Source organism: Scylla paramamosain, chromosome 1 (assembly GCF_035594125.1).
Source record: "Scylla paramamosain isolate STU-SP2022 chromosome 1, ASM3559412v1, whole genome shotgun sequence".
Taxonomy (NCBI): Eukaryota; Metazoa; Arthropoda; class Malacostraca; order Decapoda; family Portunidae; genus Scylla; species Scylla paramamosain.
Window position 1 is genome coordinate 31,035,852 of NC_087151.1, and position 17,442 is coordinate 31,053,293.

General features: G+C 34.8%; 2 long non-coding RNA genes across 2 annotated transcripts; both read left to right on the plus strand.

The window, feature by feature from the left end:
• Nucleotides 1-470: 470 nt before the first annotated feature.
• Nucleotides 471-7,142, plus strand: LOC135100758 (uncharacterized). Its single transcript, XR_010268914.1, has 3 exons — nucleotides 471-737; nucleotides 4,301-4,652; nucleotides 5,393-7,142. It is a non-coding gene; the product is annotated as an uncharacterized LOC135100758 (long non-coding RNA).
• Nucleotides 7,143-13,420: 6,278 nt separating this feature from the next.
• LOC135100781 (uncharacterized) lies at nucleotides 13,421-14,726 on the plus strand. The gene is made up of 2 exons (XR_010268923.1): nucleotides 13,421-13,767; nucleotides 14,442-14,726. It is a non-coding gene; the product is annotated as an uncharacterized LOC135100781 (long non-coding RNA).
• The last annotated feature ends 2,716 nt before the right edge of the window (nucleotides 14,727-17,442 follow it).

Sequence of the window (17,442 nt, forward strand, 5' to 3'; positions counted from 1 at the left end):
CGTCCGGAAATCAGCGTTTAATTGCGTGTGTCTTAATAGAAAAAAATAGCTGATTTCCAAATTATACATCAAAGTATGACCTCGTCTAGTTCAGGAGAGTCCTTCGTATAAATGCACTGGTGTATGTATGTGTGTGTGAATGTTATTGCTAGTTATCTCTCTCTCTCTCTCTCTCTCTCTCTCTCTGTCAGTAGTTGCACAGGTCTTCAAGGGTATTTTTACGGTTTTAGTGACAGATTAACAACATTTCTACATTAATAACAGGAGAAACACCATTGAAAACCCTGATAATCATCTTTATAGCTTTGAAAAACAGTCGTGAAGAGAGAGAGAGAGAGAGAGTAGGAGCATTTCAGTTGAGCCTATTCTGCCCTGGTTCGTGTTTGCTGCGGTGACACGGTGCCGCACTGAGTGAAGATAGCGTTCATAATCACTTATCAGGGGTGGAGAGGGGAAAGGAGAGTCAGGAAGTGAGGATATTTATATTATTTGACATATTATTTGATAGCATGTCAACTTTTGTGTGTGTGTGTGTGTGTGTGGGTGGGTGGGTGTTGGATCAGTGACAGGTGGCGCTGGGGAGTTACCACGGCGAGCGGCTGGCTGGCTGCAGTGTTTTGGTCAGCACTGGTCAATCTTGCCCTACACGCTCTAGTAACCAGTGTTTCCGTCTTCCCGACACCTTCTTCCTGCACCAAGCACCGTCAAGCATCACCAGAGAGGCACGAGTACGTAAGGTGAGTCCAGCGGGGCCAGTCTCTCCTCAGTCAGCCTTACTGCCTTCACAACACCCTAATCCTCCCTGTAGTGTCTTGTATTCGTTTATTTAGGATTCATTATTCGTTATTTAGTTTTTTTAGGGGTTAATTATTTATATTTAGGTTTTGTTTACGTCCGAGTCTGGAAAGAGTTGGAAATTTATTGAAATATTTAATGTTCGCCAATATGTAAACAAGCCGTCAGCTGTGTTATTAGCCATTATTTGCCTCATCTCTCACTTATTATAAGCCTAACATATCACATGATGGATCCACATGTCTAGCCTTCATATCCGCTGGTCAGATATATCCGTCATTGCCTGATTTTGGTGTTATATAGAAATAAATAAGGCAACATGGCCGCCGGCTCCCCCACTGAGGTCGCTGCCGAGGGCCGTCATGATGGACTGGCACCTGTTTCGGCTTGTTGGTTCCAATATTTTTTAAAATTTTTCTTAATTAATTTATTTGGCTTGTATAGTAAGATTTTATGGTTTCTAAAAATATTTAATTGCTTTTGAAGTGTTTTTCTTGCTTTAGTTAAGTAAATGTGCTGAATTTGGTGTTGTTTTTTATGTAAATAAGGGGCAGTTTGTACGGTGAAATTTACCCAGCCTGGTTTTTGGCTTTTTTATTTGAGGCTTTAATGAAGATTTTATTGCTTCAAAAAATCGTTTATGATTTTTAAAGTATGTTGCGTTCCTGTTGAGTTAAGTATGTGGAATTTGAATAGGCTTTTTGTCCCGTTGAAGGTGGTGATTTTGTCATTTTTTAGCTTCTTTATTTTTTTATTGTAGCTTGTAACTAAGTGTGCATTATTTAAAAAAATAGTTCAGATTTTTTAAAATGTTTTTTTACCAGTGTAAAGTGGAATAGGTGGACTTTTCAGTGTTTTTAATGGTGTCAAAATTTCCAACACTTTTTCCATATTTCACATAATATTTCTTTATAACTACTGAGACTGGAGGTGTTTTGATATTGTGAATATTAATTCAAGTAATTGTCAAGTCAGAATATATAATGCATTCGAGCCTAGCTTCATTTTTTCTATGGGTCAATTTCAAAATGAAATGCGTTACGTACGTATGGCAGGGGGGCGCCGGCACCTCGCCTGTGACGTCATCAAGGATTCGGGACTCGGTCTGCTCCAGTGTCTCCTCAATATTTACCGAAATTTCCAGTGTTTTCCAAGTGTTTACAGCTGTTTCTAAAGTCAGGCGTGTAGATAGTTGTAGTAGAAGGAAGAAAATAAGAGAAATGAAAGAGGAGAAGGAAGAAATAAAAAGAAATGGAGGAGGAGGCAAAACAGGTAAACAATATTTAGCTTAGTTTCCCTTGCTGCGCTGCAGTTCTCTGTAATATTTGGTGTGTTTTGGGTGTTTTACGTGTTTAGGATGTATGTAGGAATATTGTGGGGTGTTTAGAGTGTGTTTTGGTGGTGTTTAGGTGTGTTTTGGGTGTATATTTGCTGTTATCAATGTGTTTTGGGTGAATTTTGGGTGTTTTAAATGTGGTTTAGGATGTTTTTAGTTATATTGTAAGTGGTTTGAGTCGTGTGGGGTGTTTTGAGTATATTGTGGGATGTTTTTGTGTGTTATGGGTGTGTTTGGGGGTATATTGAGGTGTAGTGAGTTTGTTTTGGGTTTATTTTCTGTTTTAAGTGTTTCGGTGAGTTTGGGTGTGTGTGTCGGGTCTTTTGAGGTGTATTTGATTGTGTGCAAGTAGTTTTGGGTCTTTAAGGGTGTGTTTGTGGCGTGTTTGTGGTGTTGAGTGGTGCTTTAAGTGTGTTTTGGATGTTTTGATGTGTTTTGGGTGTGTTTGATGAGTTTTGGGGTGTTGTAGTGTATTTTGGGTGTTTTAAATCTTTTGAGTGTGTTTGTATGAGTTTAAGGTATATTGGGGTGCTTTGAGAGTGTTTTGGATAAATTTAGCGTGGTTGGGGTGGGTTATTTGGATGTTTTTAGATGTTATGGGGTGTTTTGAGTGAATATTCAATATTTGGTTGTGTTTAGGTGAGTGTAGTGGGTATTTTGGGGTGTTGTGATGTGTTTTGGTTGTGTTTTGGATGTTTTGAGTGTATTTTGAGTGTGTTTTGGTAAGTTTTGTTGCATGTAGGGATGTTGAGTGTTATATATATATATATATATATATATATATATATATATATATATATATATATATATATATATATATATATATATATATATATAATGGGAAGGCAATGAGAAGAGGGGCAAAAGAACATGGGATACACCGCCTGTGTTCATACCGGGATCTGATGTCAGTTCTTGTGAAGGGCCAGAAGGCATATTCCTGAAGTCTGGAAGGAGTCGTCTGCCAGCCTGTATGGACACTAGGCTGTAGCTCCAAAACTAACTGTAGGATTCTCTCTAAAATAGTCTCATTGAGATTCTCGCACAAAATTACCTATACGTAACTTAATCTAACCTAACCTAACTGCTACAAGAGTAAATGGGCCGAAAGATTACCAGACTTTGGGAATATGCCTCCAGAGGGATACGGGTTAAGGTCGCTTCACACACATCAGTGCCGTATTTGTTCCGTGCTGTTCAGTGCTTCAGTGTCAGTAAAAAAAAAATTCATCATTTTGGAATTCAGCAGAAGCATTTACACACGTCCGGTGAAGTACCGTGTTTTGACTGAAGTGATTGTTACGTCTACGTTCCGTGAAATGGAATATCGTCGTCACTGGTATTTTAAAAATTTTCACGGATGTCAGACAATTGTTTGAAATAAAATAGAAGAAATTGAAATGGTGATAAATACTCTTTTTAATTGATGTAATTAATCACACCACATCACACCACACCACATCATAACACACCATACCATACCACACCACACCACTCATCACTGAGCAATGTCATCAAACAGTTTTTGGACATTCTTAAGTACTGGAAAATTTTTGTTTCATCATTAATTAATTCCTCGTACAGAGTAGAAAAAATCTCCTTGAGTTTCTCTTTTTCTTCCACGTTTCATGTACCCAATTTTCTTTTCTTTATTTTTTGTTAAGCAAGCATCTTGCTCTTCATCAAGAATTATGACAATCATAGCCAACTCCACGTCTGAAAGGATATGTGTGCATAGACGTCACGAAAGCGACATGGATATCACTGACACTATACGATACTAATACGGCACTGATAGGTGTGAAACCACCTTTGAGTGTACTATTCAGATAGTGTACCCACTATCAGCCAATTTCACTGGGACAAAAGCACAATTAGGTGATTGTTAAGAAGAAGAACAATAATAATAATAATAATAATAATAATAATATTAATAATGATAATAATAATATAATAAAAGGAGTTAAGCCATCTATATAGTTAGCTAGATTGATATCATTATTATTGTTATCATCATTATTACATATCAAGGTATTGTGACATTATTATTAATAATAATAATATGTTATTATTATTATTATTATTATTATTATTATTATTATTATTATTATTATTATTATTATTATTAATATTATTACTGTTATTATTATTATCATTATCATATTTCAGCTATCCAACATCAGAACAGTATATGAATATGGCAAATGCTGTTTTGACATCATTTCCTGCCATCCTGAGAAAAGGTGATCACGAGGAGCATGAATTGCAGCTGTAATGGAAATTGCGCATCCAGTGCAAGTTTCAGAATTCAAGAAAGAGGCAGGATTCCTCAGTGACTGAGGTGACGTCAAGGAAAAAGAAGATCCCTTGCATAGTGCCAAAACAGACTACGTGTCCACTGATGTATGGAGTAAAGGCTTACCTTCCACCAAGGCCCCATTCAGAAGATGATGAGTCATTAGAGAGACATAGACAGTGGCTTGCTCTACATTGGATGAAGAAAGATCCCGAGTTAGATAAGGTATATGATATTTGTACGCTTGATTTATCTTTTTTATATTTCAGAGACTTCTTTACTGGTGTTGTTTAAAAATACCTGCTCTTATGTAAGCAATTTCAATGGTACTGGTGGATAGCCACTGAAAAATGATGCTTGTATATATATATATATATATATATATATATATATATATATATATATATATATATATATATATATATATATATATATATATATATATATATATATATATATATATATATATATATATATATATATATATATATATATATATATATATATATATATATAGATGAGGGAGAGAGGGAGGCTGGTGGGACAGTCAACTTATGAAAACTAATTTTACTTTAATGATTTTCCTCAGGTTGAACGCCTCATGCAGTTGACACTCTTTGAGAGACGCAAAAAAATAATCAATGGGAACATTCTTGTAGCAGAAATCCTGAACTTGTACCCGTGGATTCAGACTTTTGATGGCATAAGTGTGTATATATGTACACTTTATGGATTTTGCTACATATTGTTACTAATTGTCAACTTTATTTGTAGGGCTATAATGTATATAGCTATTTATATTTTATAGTAGGTAATTGATATTTAACTACTGGTACTTCCATTCTCCCTCTCAGGCTCAAAGGCTTCAGTGACGGGAGATAAGCACTCATAACTAAGTACAGTTATTGCAGATGCTCATCTCTGTAACCTTCACTTATAATTATTTGATGCTTATATCTTTACAGATAATCAAGAAGTTTCTGAGATTAGAACCACAAGCGGATGAACCAAACCCAAGAGTAGCAGTTTTGAAAGGGCTGGAGAAATATAGGCTCCCAATAATTGCAATTCTCAAAGAAAAGAAAAAGCAGTTCCTCTGTATATGGAAACCTTACTTGAACTATATGACCACGATGAAAGTCAATGTGAGTAATGTCTAGTTCAATTTGTTCATTTCAGTAGCTGGTAGCAATTTAATATATGTATCTTTTCATCATTAGCAATGCATCTTTCACTTTTATAAGCCTAGTATTCATGAAACTATGCTGCATGCAAAAACCAAACATTGTATTAAGCATGACCTATCTAACTGTAATGCTTGCACCAATTTCTATAAAGGTACTAATTTAATTGTTAAATTCCTGCTCTTCTATCAAATTTTTGGCTGAGTGCTATGGCTAAATAATTGTTTGCAGCATAAGTGATGTTAAAGATTTTAATAGGTGTAAAGCATCTCTCTCTCTCTCTCTCTCTCTCTCTCTCTCTCTCTCTCTCTCTCTCTTGTAAGGAAAGACATTATTTCTAGTGTAAATAAACCCAATAGGCTGTCCAATTTGAAATTTAAAATGTAAATATCATCAATCTTTTTAGAAATGTTAGCTGCATCCTCTTCCCTTGCAGTCCAATAAGACAGGTCACTAATTTGTGTGGAGATAGAATTCTTGGAGTCACCTTTGCCGGCACTAGCGCAAGTGCAAACAGTCTGATAAAGGTTTCTTCCATGGTTGTGATGAAGTTCAGGAGTTCTCACTCTGTTTTGGTGGATATGATGAGAAGAATCGGGAGTTCGGAACATCAGTGCGTTATGTCGGGGCATGTAGGTTCAGCTGGGGTTTTCTTTCTTTCTTTCTTTCTTTTTTTTTTCGATCAGTACTCATCATATTCTTACGAGGACTTGCTAGACAAAGCATTATTGCATTATGATATTACCCAAATAATGTCTCAAGTAAAAAACATAACCGCATACTCGTACAAAAGATTTGCTGCTGTGACACAAAGGACAAAAATCATTAGTATACTGGTCGTTCTGAGCATTCAATCAAAATGCTTGTCATTCATAAATTTAGTAGAACCATCGAGGAGCTTTATTTTTATTAATTCTTATGTGATAAAGCAATAATTACAGGAGACTTTTAAAAGATTGGTACTCAAATTAGTGGACTGTCCTATTGGATGTGACCATATCTTCACTTTTTTCCTTACACAGTTAATTTTCTTTTGTTTATTTGATTTACTTATTATCATATTTATTTATATATTTATTTATTTGCACCAGATGCTTGCTTAGTTATATTGGGGTTACTTCACCTGCTTGGAGAAAGGAAAGACTCCATTTTTACTAAGGTTAAATTTCAGTACCTTTGATTTTAGAGTGGTGTGTATATATTGAAATTTCTGAATATATTATCACCTTAAGATATGCATCTACATATAAATCTTATTTTAATGTCAAAATGTTATTAATTCTTCCTTAAGGTAACAGAAGAAGAATTAAGAACAGGGCAGTCTAGTGTGTATTTGATGGTGCACCTGTAGCTGAACCAACATGTATTTCTATGGCTGTAGTCTCATTGGTAGCAGGGCTTTGTGTTTAATATTGAATACCCAAAAAATTCTGAACATTTCTTCCGTTTCACAACATCCCATCCCTTAGGTATCAAGTATGACAAAGGTAACACTTCAAAAACAAGATCTCTACTTGTAAAACTCAATGAAGTAAAGACAGAATTGAGCTAAAAAATGCATAAATCTGCTTCCAAATATATTCAACTCCACACATAATGCCTCTCTCTCTCTCTCTCTCTCTCTCTCTCTCTCTCTCTCTCTCTCTCTCTCTCTCTCTCTCTCTCTGTCTCTCTCTCTCTCTCTATCTCTCTCTTTCTGTCACACACACACACACACACACACACACACACACACACACACACTAGTCAATTACTAGTTAAAGATTAATCAGTGAAATAAATACATAACATTATGTTAATAAGTTTTTTAAAAGGAAAAGGAAATACTTGTACTTCCCCTTCTCCACAACCCAGTATTCATGAAATCTTATTGAATTCTTATCTTATGTTATATATATATATATATATATATATATATATATATATATATATATATATATATATATATATATATATATATATATATATATATATATATATATAATGAATGGAGAGTAGACACTCTCTCTCTCTCTCTCTCTCTCTCTCTCTCTCTCTCTCTCTCTCTCTCTCTCTCTCTCTCTCTCTCTCTCTCTCTCTTCCAATTGGGAAGTATTCTTCATGTACCATATGATGCATATATTTTTATTTTTTTTTTCATATGCATTTTTTACCTCTTTTTTTTTTTTATTTCTCTATGTTATTGCAAGTGATACGTGAAGCTTATTTATTACTGTTCTGAGCATTTCTGTAGATTTGTTTAGTTAGTATATCCCATAGAAATACTCATTTTCTTTTATGTGTGTGGCTTTAAAGGATTAATGGTGACATATGGATATGATCTGGGTTAAAAGCTTGTACAAATAAGGTTAAATGTCTATTTTTGCACTGGTTCTTTCCCTAAGTTTCTTAAAAGTACCGTGATATAATGATTAGCAGTGGACTAATTAATTATTTTTTATAGGGTCTGTAACTCCTTACATTTAATTTATGTTAACTTTACTTACATATTTTTTCCTTTAGTTTATGAATGGGAGGAAGGTTTAATATTCATATCTTAAGAGATGCTTACTTTCTTTTCCACATTGCAAGTTTTAGTGATTAATACTCACAAATGTGTATTATTTACTTAATGGCTTGTCAAAACAGGTTGTTTTTGTGTTGCTTTTTTTTTTTTTTTTTTTTCTCATGCTAGGATGAAGTGTTACTAATGGAGTTTATTTTTTACATCTGTTTTATATATCATTACAGTTTTGAGGGGAGCTTTCTGTTAAATGTTCAAGTGAAAAGCATATTATACTATAGATGATAAAAATTATAGTGTTTATTTTTTATTTATTTATTTTTTTTAATGTAATGAAATAGAGGGAACATTTAATTTTATATGAATATATTGAATTTATTACCTATTCTTTCCCTAACCTTGAGACAGCAGTAGCTAGCTGCTAGTATTAAAGGTACTAATGATTCATCATCTGCCTAAGAAAGACTAACTAATTAGTCATTTAATTGACTAACCTATGATCCACTTTACTAATGTGGTTAGTAGAAGCAGTGAACAGTACGAAGGCATTAGTCAGATATATTTGAGTAAGACCATACTCAGGTTGAGTGCTCAGTTAGTCACAAATTCACTAACATTATGTTAGTCACTGTGACTAATGCTACCACTCGTTCTAGACCCCATGGGTTTTACTAAGAAAAGTTAGTCAGCACGAGTAACTTTGGTTTTGTGTGATATAATTATAAAGGTAGTAGGCCTTGCTGGCGCCCGAGAGTGTAAGAAAGGCAGGAAAAGTGAGTGGCGAGTGTGTGGGGCGACACTGTACCCTCCCCACGGTTTTGGAGGACAAAGTGAAAGATGGAGGCGGAAGGAAGGGCCAGTGAGCTGCGTATGCTTGACCTCTGAGTGGACGTAGGGAAAAAAAAAAAAAAAAAATGACACGTTTCGGAAATAACTTGTATCATAAGTAGAGAACGTGCATCCCGTTAAGCAGCCGCGCATTGCAAGGACACGAGAGTACGTGGTATGATCGCAAGTGACACGTCCGGAAATCAGCGTTTAATTGCGTGTGTCTTAATAGAAAAAAATAGCTGATTTCCAAATTATACATCAAAGTATGACCTCGTCTATTTCAGGAGAGTCCTTCGTATAAATGCACTGGTGTGTGTATGTGTGTGTGAATGTTATTGCTAGTTATCTCTCTCTCTCTCTCTCTCTCTCTCTCTCTCTCTCTCTGTCAGTAGTTGCACAGGTCTTCAAGGGTATTTTTACGGTTTTAGTGACAGATTAACAACATTTCTACATTAATAACAGGAGAAACACCATTGAAAACCCTGATAATCATCTTTATAGCTTTGAAAAACAGTCGTGAAGAGAGAGAGAGAGAGAGAGAGAGAGAGAGAGTAGGAGCATTTCAGTTGAGCCTATTCTGCCCTGGTTCGTGTTTGCTGCGGTGACACGGTGCCGCACTGAGTGAAGATTGCGTTCATAATCACTTATCAGGGGTGGAGTGGGGAAAGGAGAGTCAGGAAGTGAGGATATTTATATTATTTGACATATTATTTGATAGCATGTCAACTTTTGTGTGTGTGTGTGTGTGTGTGGGTGGGTGTTGGATCAGTGACAGGTGGCGCTGGGGAGTTACCACGGCGAGCGGCTGGCTGGCTGCAGTGTTTTGGTCAGCACTGGTCAATCTTGCCCTACACGCTCTAGTAACCAGTGTTTCCGTCTTCCCGACACCTTCTTCCTGCACCAAGCACCGTCAAGCATCACCAGAGAGGCACGAGTACGTAAGGTGAGTCCAGCGGGGCCAGTCTCTCCTCAGTCAGCCTTACTGCCTTCACAACACCCTAATCCTCCCTGTAGTGTCTTGTATTCGTTTATTTAGGATTCATTATTCGTTATTTAGTTTTTTTAGGGGTTAATTATTTATATTTAGGTTTTGTTTACGTCCGAGTCTGGAAAGAGTTGGAAATTTATTGAAATATTTAATGTTCGCCAATATGTAAACAAGCCGTCAGCTATGTTATTAGCCATTATTTGCCTCATCTCTCACTTATTATAAGCCTAACATATCACATGATGGATCCACATGTCTAGCCTTCATATCCGCTGGTCAGATATATCCGTCATTGCCTGATTTTGGTGTTATATAGAAATAAATAAGGCAACATGGCCGCCGGCTCCCCCACTGAGGTCGCTGCCGAGGGCCGTCATGATGGACTGGCACCTGTTCCGGCTTGTTGGTTCCAATATTTTTTTTAATTTTTCTGAATTAATTTATTTGGCTTGTATAGTAAGATTTTATGGTTTCTAAAAATATTTCGTTGCTTTTGAAGTGTTTTTCTTGCTTTAGTTAAGTAAATGTGCTGAATTTGGTGTTGTTTTTTTATGTAAATAAGGGGCAGTTTGTACGGTGAAATTTACCCAGCCTGGTTTTTGGCTTTTTTATTTGAGGCTTTAATGAAGATTTTATTGCTTCAAAAAATCGTTTATGATTTTTAAAGTATGTTGCGTTCCTGTTGAGTTAAGTATGTGGAATTTGAATAGGCTTTTTGTCCCGTTGAAGGTGGTGATTTTGTCATTTTTTAGCTTCTTTATTTTTTTATTGTAGCTTGTAACTAAGTGTGCATTATTTAAAAAAATAGTTCAGATTTTTTAAAATGTTTTTTTACCAGTGTAAAGTGGAATAGGTGGACTTTTCAGTGTTTTTAATGGTGTCAAAATTTCCAACACTTTTTCCATATTTCACATAATATTTCTTTATAACTACTGAGACTGGAGGTGTTTTGATATTGTGAATATTAATTCAAGTAATTGTCAAGTCAGAATATATAATGCATTCAAGCCTAGCTTCATTTTTTCTATGGGTCAATTTCAAAATGAAATGCGTTACGTACGTATGGCAGGGGGGCGCCGGCACCTCGCCTGTGACGTCATCAAAGATTCGGGACTCGGTCTGCTCCAGTGTCTCCTCAATATTTACCGTAATTTCCAGTGTTTTCCAAGTGTTTACAGCTGTTTCTAAAGTCAGGTGTGTAGATAGTTGTAGTAGAAGGAAGAAAATAAGAGAAATGAAAGAGAAGGAAGAAATAAAAAGAAATGGAGGAGGAGGCAAAACAGGTAAACAATATTTAGCTTAGTTTCCCTTGCTGCGCTGCAGTTCTCTGTAATATTTGGTGTGTTTTGGGTGTTTTACGTGTTTAGGATGTATGTAGGAATATTGTGGGGTGTTTAGAGTGTGTTTTGGTGGTGTTTAGGTGTGTTTTGGGTGTATATTTGCTATTATCATTGTGTTTTGGGTGAATTTTGGGTGTTTTAAATGTGGTTTAGGATGTTTTTAGTTATATTGTAAGTGGTTTGAGTCATGTGGGGTGTTTTGAGTATATTGTGGGATGTTTTTGTGTGTTATGGGTGTGTTTGGGGGTATATTGAGGTGTAGTGAGTTTGTTTTGGGTTTATTTTCTGTTTTAAGTGTTTCGGTGAGTTTGGGTGTGTGTGTCGGGTCTTTTGAGGTGTATTTGATTGTGTGCAAGTAGTTTTGGGTCTTTAAGGATGTGTTTGTGGCGTGTTTGTGGTGTTGAGTGGTGCTTTAAGTGAGTTTTGGATGTTTTGATGTGTTTTGAGTGTGTTTGATGAGTTTTGGGGTGTTGTAGTGTATTTTTTGTGTTTTAAATCTTTTGAGTGTGTTTGTATGAGTTTTAGGTATATTGGGGTGCTTTGTGAGTGTTTTGGATAAATTTAGCGTGGTTGGGGTGGGTTATTTGGATGTTTTTAGATGTTACGGGGTGTTTTGAGTGAATATTCAATATTTGGTTGTGTTTAGGTGAGTGTAGTGGGTATTTTGGGGTGTTGTGATGTGTTTTGGTTGTGTTTTGGATGTTTTGAGTGTATTTTGAGTGTGTTTTGGTAAGTTTTGTTGCATGTACGGATGTTGAGTGTTATATATATATATATATATATATATATATATATATATATATATATATATATATATATATATATATATATAATGGGAAGGCAATGAGAAGAGGGGCAAAAGAACATGGGATGCACCGCCTGTGTTCATACCGGGATCTGATGTCAGTTCTTGTGAAGGGCCAGAATGCATATTCCTGAAGTCTGGAAGGAGTCGTCTGCCAGCCTGTATGGACACTAGGCTGTAGCTCCAAAACTAACTGTAGGATTCTCTCTAAAATAGTCTCATTGAGATTCTCGCACAAAATTACCTATACGTAACTTAATCTAACCTAACCTAACTGCTACAAGAGTAAATGGGCCGAAAGATTACTAGACTTCGGGAATATGCCTCCAGAGGGATACGGGTTAAGGTCGCTTCACACACATCAGTGCCGTATTTGTTCCGTGCTGTTCAGTGCTTCAGTGTCAGTAAAAAAAAAATTCATCATTTTGGAATTCAGCAGAAGCATTTACACACGTCCGGTGAAGTACCGTGTTTTGACTGAAGTGATTGTTACGTCTCCATTCCGTGAAATGGAATATCGTCGTCACTGGTATTTTAAAAATTTTCACGGATGTCAGACAAGTGTTTGAAATAAAATAGAAGAAATTGAAATGGTGATAAATACTCTTTTTAATTGATGTAATTAATCACACCACATCACACCACACCACATCATAACACACCATACCATACCACACCACACCACTCATCACTGAGCAATGTCATCAAACAGTTTTTGGACATTCTTAAGTACTGGAAAATTTTTGTTTCATCATTAATTAATTCCTCGTACAGAGTAGCAAAATCTCCTTGAGTTTCTCTTTTTCTTCCACGTTTCATGTACCCAATTTTCTTTTCTTTATTTTTTGTTAAGCAAGCATCTTGCACTTCATCAAGAATTATGACAATCATAGCCAACTCCACTTCTGAAAGGATATGTGTGCATAGACGTCACGAAAGCGACATGGATATCACTGACACTATACGATACTAATACGGCACTGATAGGTGTGAAACCACCTTTGAGTGTACTATTCAGATAGTGTACCCACTATCTGCCAATTTCACTGGGACAAAAGCACAATTAGGTGATTGTTAAGAAGAAGAACAATAATAATAATAATAATAATAATAATAATAAGGATAATAATAATATAATAAAAGGAGTTAAGCCATCTATATAGTTAGCTAGATTGATATTATTATTATTGTTATCATCATTATTACATATCAAGGTATTGTGACATTATTATTAATAATAATATGTTATTATTATTATCATTATTATTATTATTATTATTATTATTATTATTATTAATATTATTACTGTTATTATTATTATCATTATCATATTTCAGCTATCCAACATCAGAACAGTATATGAATATGGCAAATGCTGTTTTGACATCATTTCCTGCCATCCTGAGAAAAAGTGATCACGAGGAGCATGAATTGCAGGTGCAATGGAAATTGCGCATCCAGCGCAAGTTTCAGAATTCAAGAAAGAGGCAGGATTCCTCAGTGACTGAGGTGACGTGAAGGAAAAAGAAGATCCCTTGCATAGCGCCAAAAGAGACTACGTGCCCACTGATGTATGGAGTAAAGGCTTACCTTCCACCAAGGCCCCATTCAGAAGATGATGAGTCATTAGAGAGACATAGACAGTGGCTTGCTCTACATTGGATGAAGAAAGATCCCGAGTTAGATAAGGTATGTGATATTTGTACGCTTGATTTATCTTTTTTATATTTCAGAGACTTCTTTACTGGTGTTGTTTAAAAATACCTGCTCTTATGTAAGCAATTTCAATGGTACTGGTGGATAGCCACTGAAAAATGATGCTTGTATATATATATATATATATATATATATATATATATATATATATATATATATATATATATATATATATATATATATATATATATATATATAGATGAGGGAGAGAGGGAGGCTGGTGGGACAGTCAACTTATGAAAACTAATTTTACTTTAATGATTTTCCTCAGGTTGAACGCCTCATGCAGTTGACACTCTCTGAGAGACGCAAAAAAATAATCAATGGGAACATTCTTGTAGCAGAAATCCTGAACTTGTACCCGTGGATTCAGACTTTTGATGGCATAAGTGTGTATATATGTACACTTTATGGATTTTGCTACATATTGTTACTAATTGTCAACTTTATTTGTAGGGCTATAATGTATATAGCTATTTATATTTTATAGTAGGTAATTGATATTTAACTACTGGTACTTCCATTCTCCCTCTCAGGCTCAAAGGCTTCAGTGACGGGAGATAAGCACTCATAACTAAGTACAGTTATTGCAGATGCTCATCTCTGTAACCTTCACTTATAATTATTTGATGCTTATATCTTTACAGATAATCAAGAAGTTTCTGAGATTAGAACCACAAGCGGATGAACCAAACCCAAGAGTAGCAGTTTTGAAAGGGCTGGAGAAATATAGGCTCCCAATAATTGCAATTCTCAAAAAAAAAGAAAAGCAGTTCCTCTGTATATGGAAACCTTACTTGAACTATATGACCACGATGAAAGTCAATGTGAGTAATGTCTAGTTCAATTTGTTCATTTTGAGTAGCTGGTAGCAATTTAATATATGTATCTTTTCATCATTAGCAATGCATCTTTCACTTTTATAAGCCTAGTATTCATGAAACTATGCTGCATGCAAAAACCAAACATTGTATTAAGCATGACCTATCTAACTGTAATGCTTGCACCAATTTCTATAAAGGTACTAATTTAATTGTTAAATTCCTGCTCTTCTATCAAATTTTTGGCTGAGTGCTATGGCTAAATAATTGTTTGCAGCATAAGTGATGTTAAAGATTTTAATAGGTGTAAAGCATCTCTCTCTCTCTCTCTCTCTCTCTCTCTCTCTCTCTCTCTTGTAAGGAAAGACATTATTTCTAGTGTAAATAAATCCAATAGGCTGTCCAATTTGAAATTTAAAATGTAAATATTATCAATCTTTTTAGAAATGTTAGCTGCATCCTCTTCCCTTGCAGTCCAATAAGACAGGTCACTAATTCGTGTGGAGATAGAATTCTTGGAGTCACCTTTGCCGGCACTAGCGCAAGTGCAAACAGTCTGATAAAGGTTTCTTCCATGGTTGTGATGAAGTTCAGGACTTCTCACACTGTTTTGGTGGATATGATGAGAAGAATCGGGAGTTCGGAACATCAGTGCATTATGTCGGGGCATGTAGGTTCGGCTGGGGTTTTCTTTCTTTCTTTCTTTCTTTTTTTTTTTCGATCAGTACTCATCATATTCTTACGAGGAGTTGCTAGACAAAGCATTATTGCATTATGATATTACCCAAATAGTGTCTCAAGTAAAAAACATAACCGCATACTCGTACAAAAGATTTGCTGCTGTGACACAAAGGACAAAAATCATTAGTATACTGGTCGTTCTGAGCATTCAATCAAAATGCTTGTCATTCATATTATTAGTAGAACCATCGAGGAGCTTTATTTTTATTAATTCTTATGTGATAAAGCAATAATTACAGGAGACTTTTAAAAGATTGGTACTCAAATTAGTGGACTGTCCTATTGGATGTGACCATATCTTCACTTTTTTCCTTACACAGTTAATTTTCTTTTGTTTATTTGATTTACTTATTATCATATTTATTTATATATTTATTTATTTGCACCAGATGCTTGCTTAGTTATATTGGGGCTACTTCACCTGCTTGGAGAAAGGAAAGACTCCATTTTTACTAAGGTTAAATTTCAGTACCTTTGATTTTAGAGTGGTGTGTATATATTGAAATTTCTGAATATATTATCACCTTAAGATATGCATCTACATATAAATCTTATTTTAATGTCAAAATGTTATTAATTCTTCCTTAAGGTAACAGAAGAAGAATTAAGAACAGGGCAGTCTAGTGTGTATTTGATGGTGCACCTGTAGCTGAACCAACATGTATTTCTATGGCTGTAGTCTCATTGGTAGCAGGGCTTTGTGTTTAATATTGAATACCCAAAAAATTCTGAACATTTCTTCCGTTTCACAACATCACATCCTTTAGGTATCAAGTATGACAAAGGTAACACTTCAAAAACAAGATCTCTACTTGTAAAACTCAATGAAGTAAAGACAGAATTGAGCTACAAAAATGCATCAATCTGTTTCCAAATATATTCAACTCTACACATAATGCCTCTCTCTCTCTCTCTCTCTCTCTCTCTCTCTCTCTCTCTCTCTCTCTCTCTCTCTCTCTCTCTCTCTCTCTCTCTCTCTCTCTCTCTGTCTCTCTCTCTCTGTCACACACACACACACACACACACACACACACACACACTAGTCAATTACTAGTTAAAGATTAATCAGTGAAATAAATACATAACATTATGTTAATAAGTTTTTTAAAAGGAAAAGGAAATACTTGTACTTCCCCTTCTCCACAACCCAGTATTCATGAAATCTTATTGAATTCTTATCTTATGTTATATATATATATATATATATATATATATATATATATATATATATATATATATATATATATATATATATATATATATATATATATATATATATATATATATAATGAATGGAGAGTAGACACTCTCTCTCTCTCTCTCTCTCTCTCTCTCTCTCTCTCTCTCTCTCTCTCTCTCTCTCTCTTCCAATTGGGAAGTATTCTTCATGTACCATATGATGCATATATTTTTGTTTTTTTTTTATATGCATTTTTTACCTTTTTTTTTTTTTTTTTTCTCTATGTTATTGCAAGTGATACGTGAAGCTTATTTATTACTGTTCTGAGCATTTCTGTAGATTTGTTTAGTTAGTATATCCCATAGAAATACTCATTTTCTTTTATGTGTGTGGCTTTAAAGGATTAATGGTGACATATGGATATGATCTGGGTTAAAAGCTTGTACTCGTACAAATAAGGTTAAATGTCTATTTTTGCACTGGTTCTTTCCCTAAGTTTCTTAAAAGTACCGTGATATAATGATTAGCAGTGGACTAATTAATTATTTTTTACAGGGTCTGTAACTCCTTACATTTAATTTATGTTAACTTTACTTACATATTTTTTCCTTTAGTTTATGAATGGGAGGAAGGTTTAATATTCATATCTTAAGAGATGCTTACTTTCTTTTCCACATTGCAAGTTTTAGTGATTAATACTCACAAATGTGTATTATTTACTTAATGGCTTGTCAAAACAGGTTGTTTTTGTGTTGCTTTTTTTTTTTTTTTCTCATGCTAGGATGAAATGTTACTAGTGGAGTTTATTTTTTACATCTGTTTTATATATCATTACAGTTTTGAGGGGAGCTTTCTGTTAAATGTTCAAGTGAAAAGCATATTATACTATAGATGATAAAAATTATA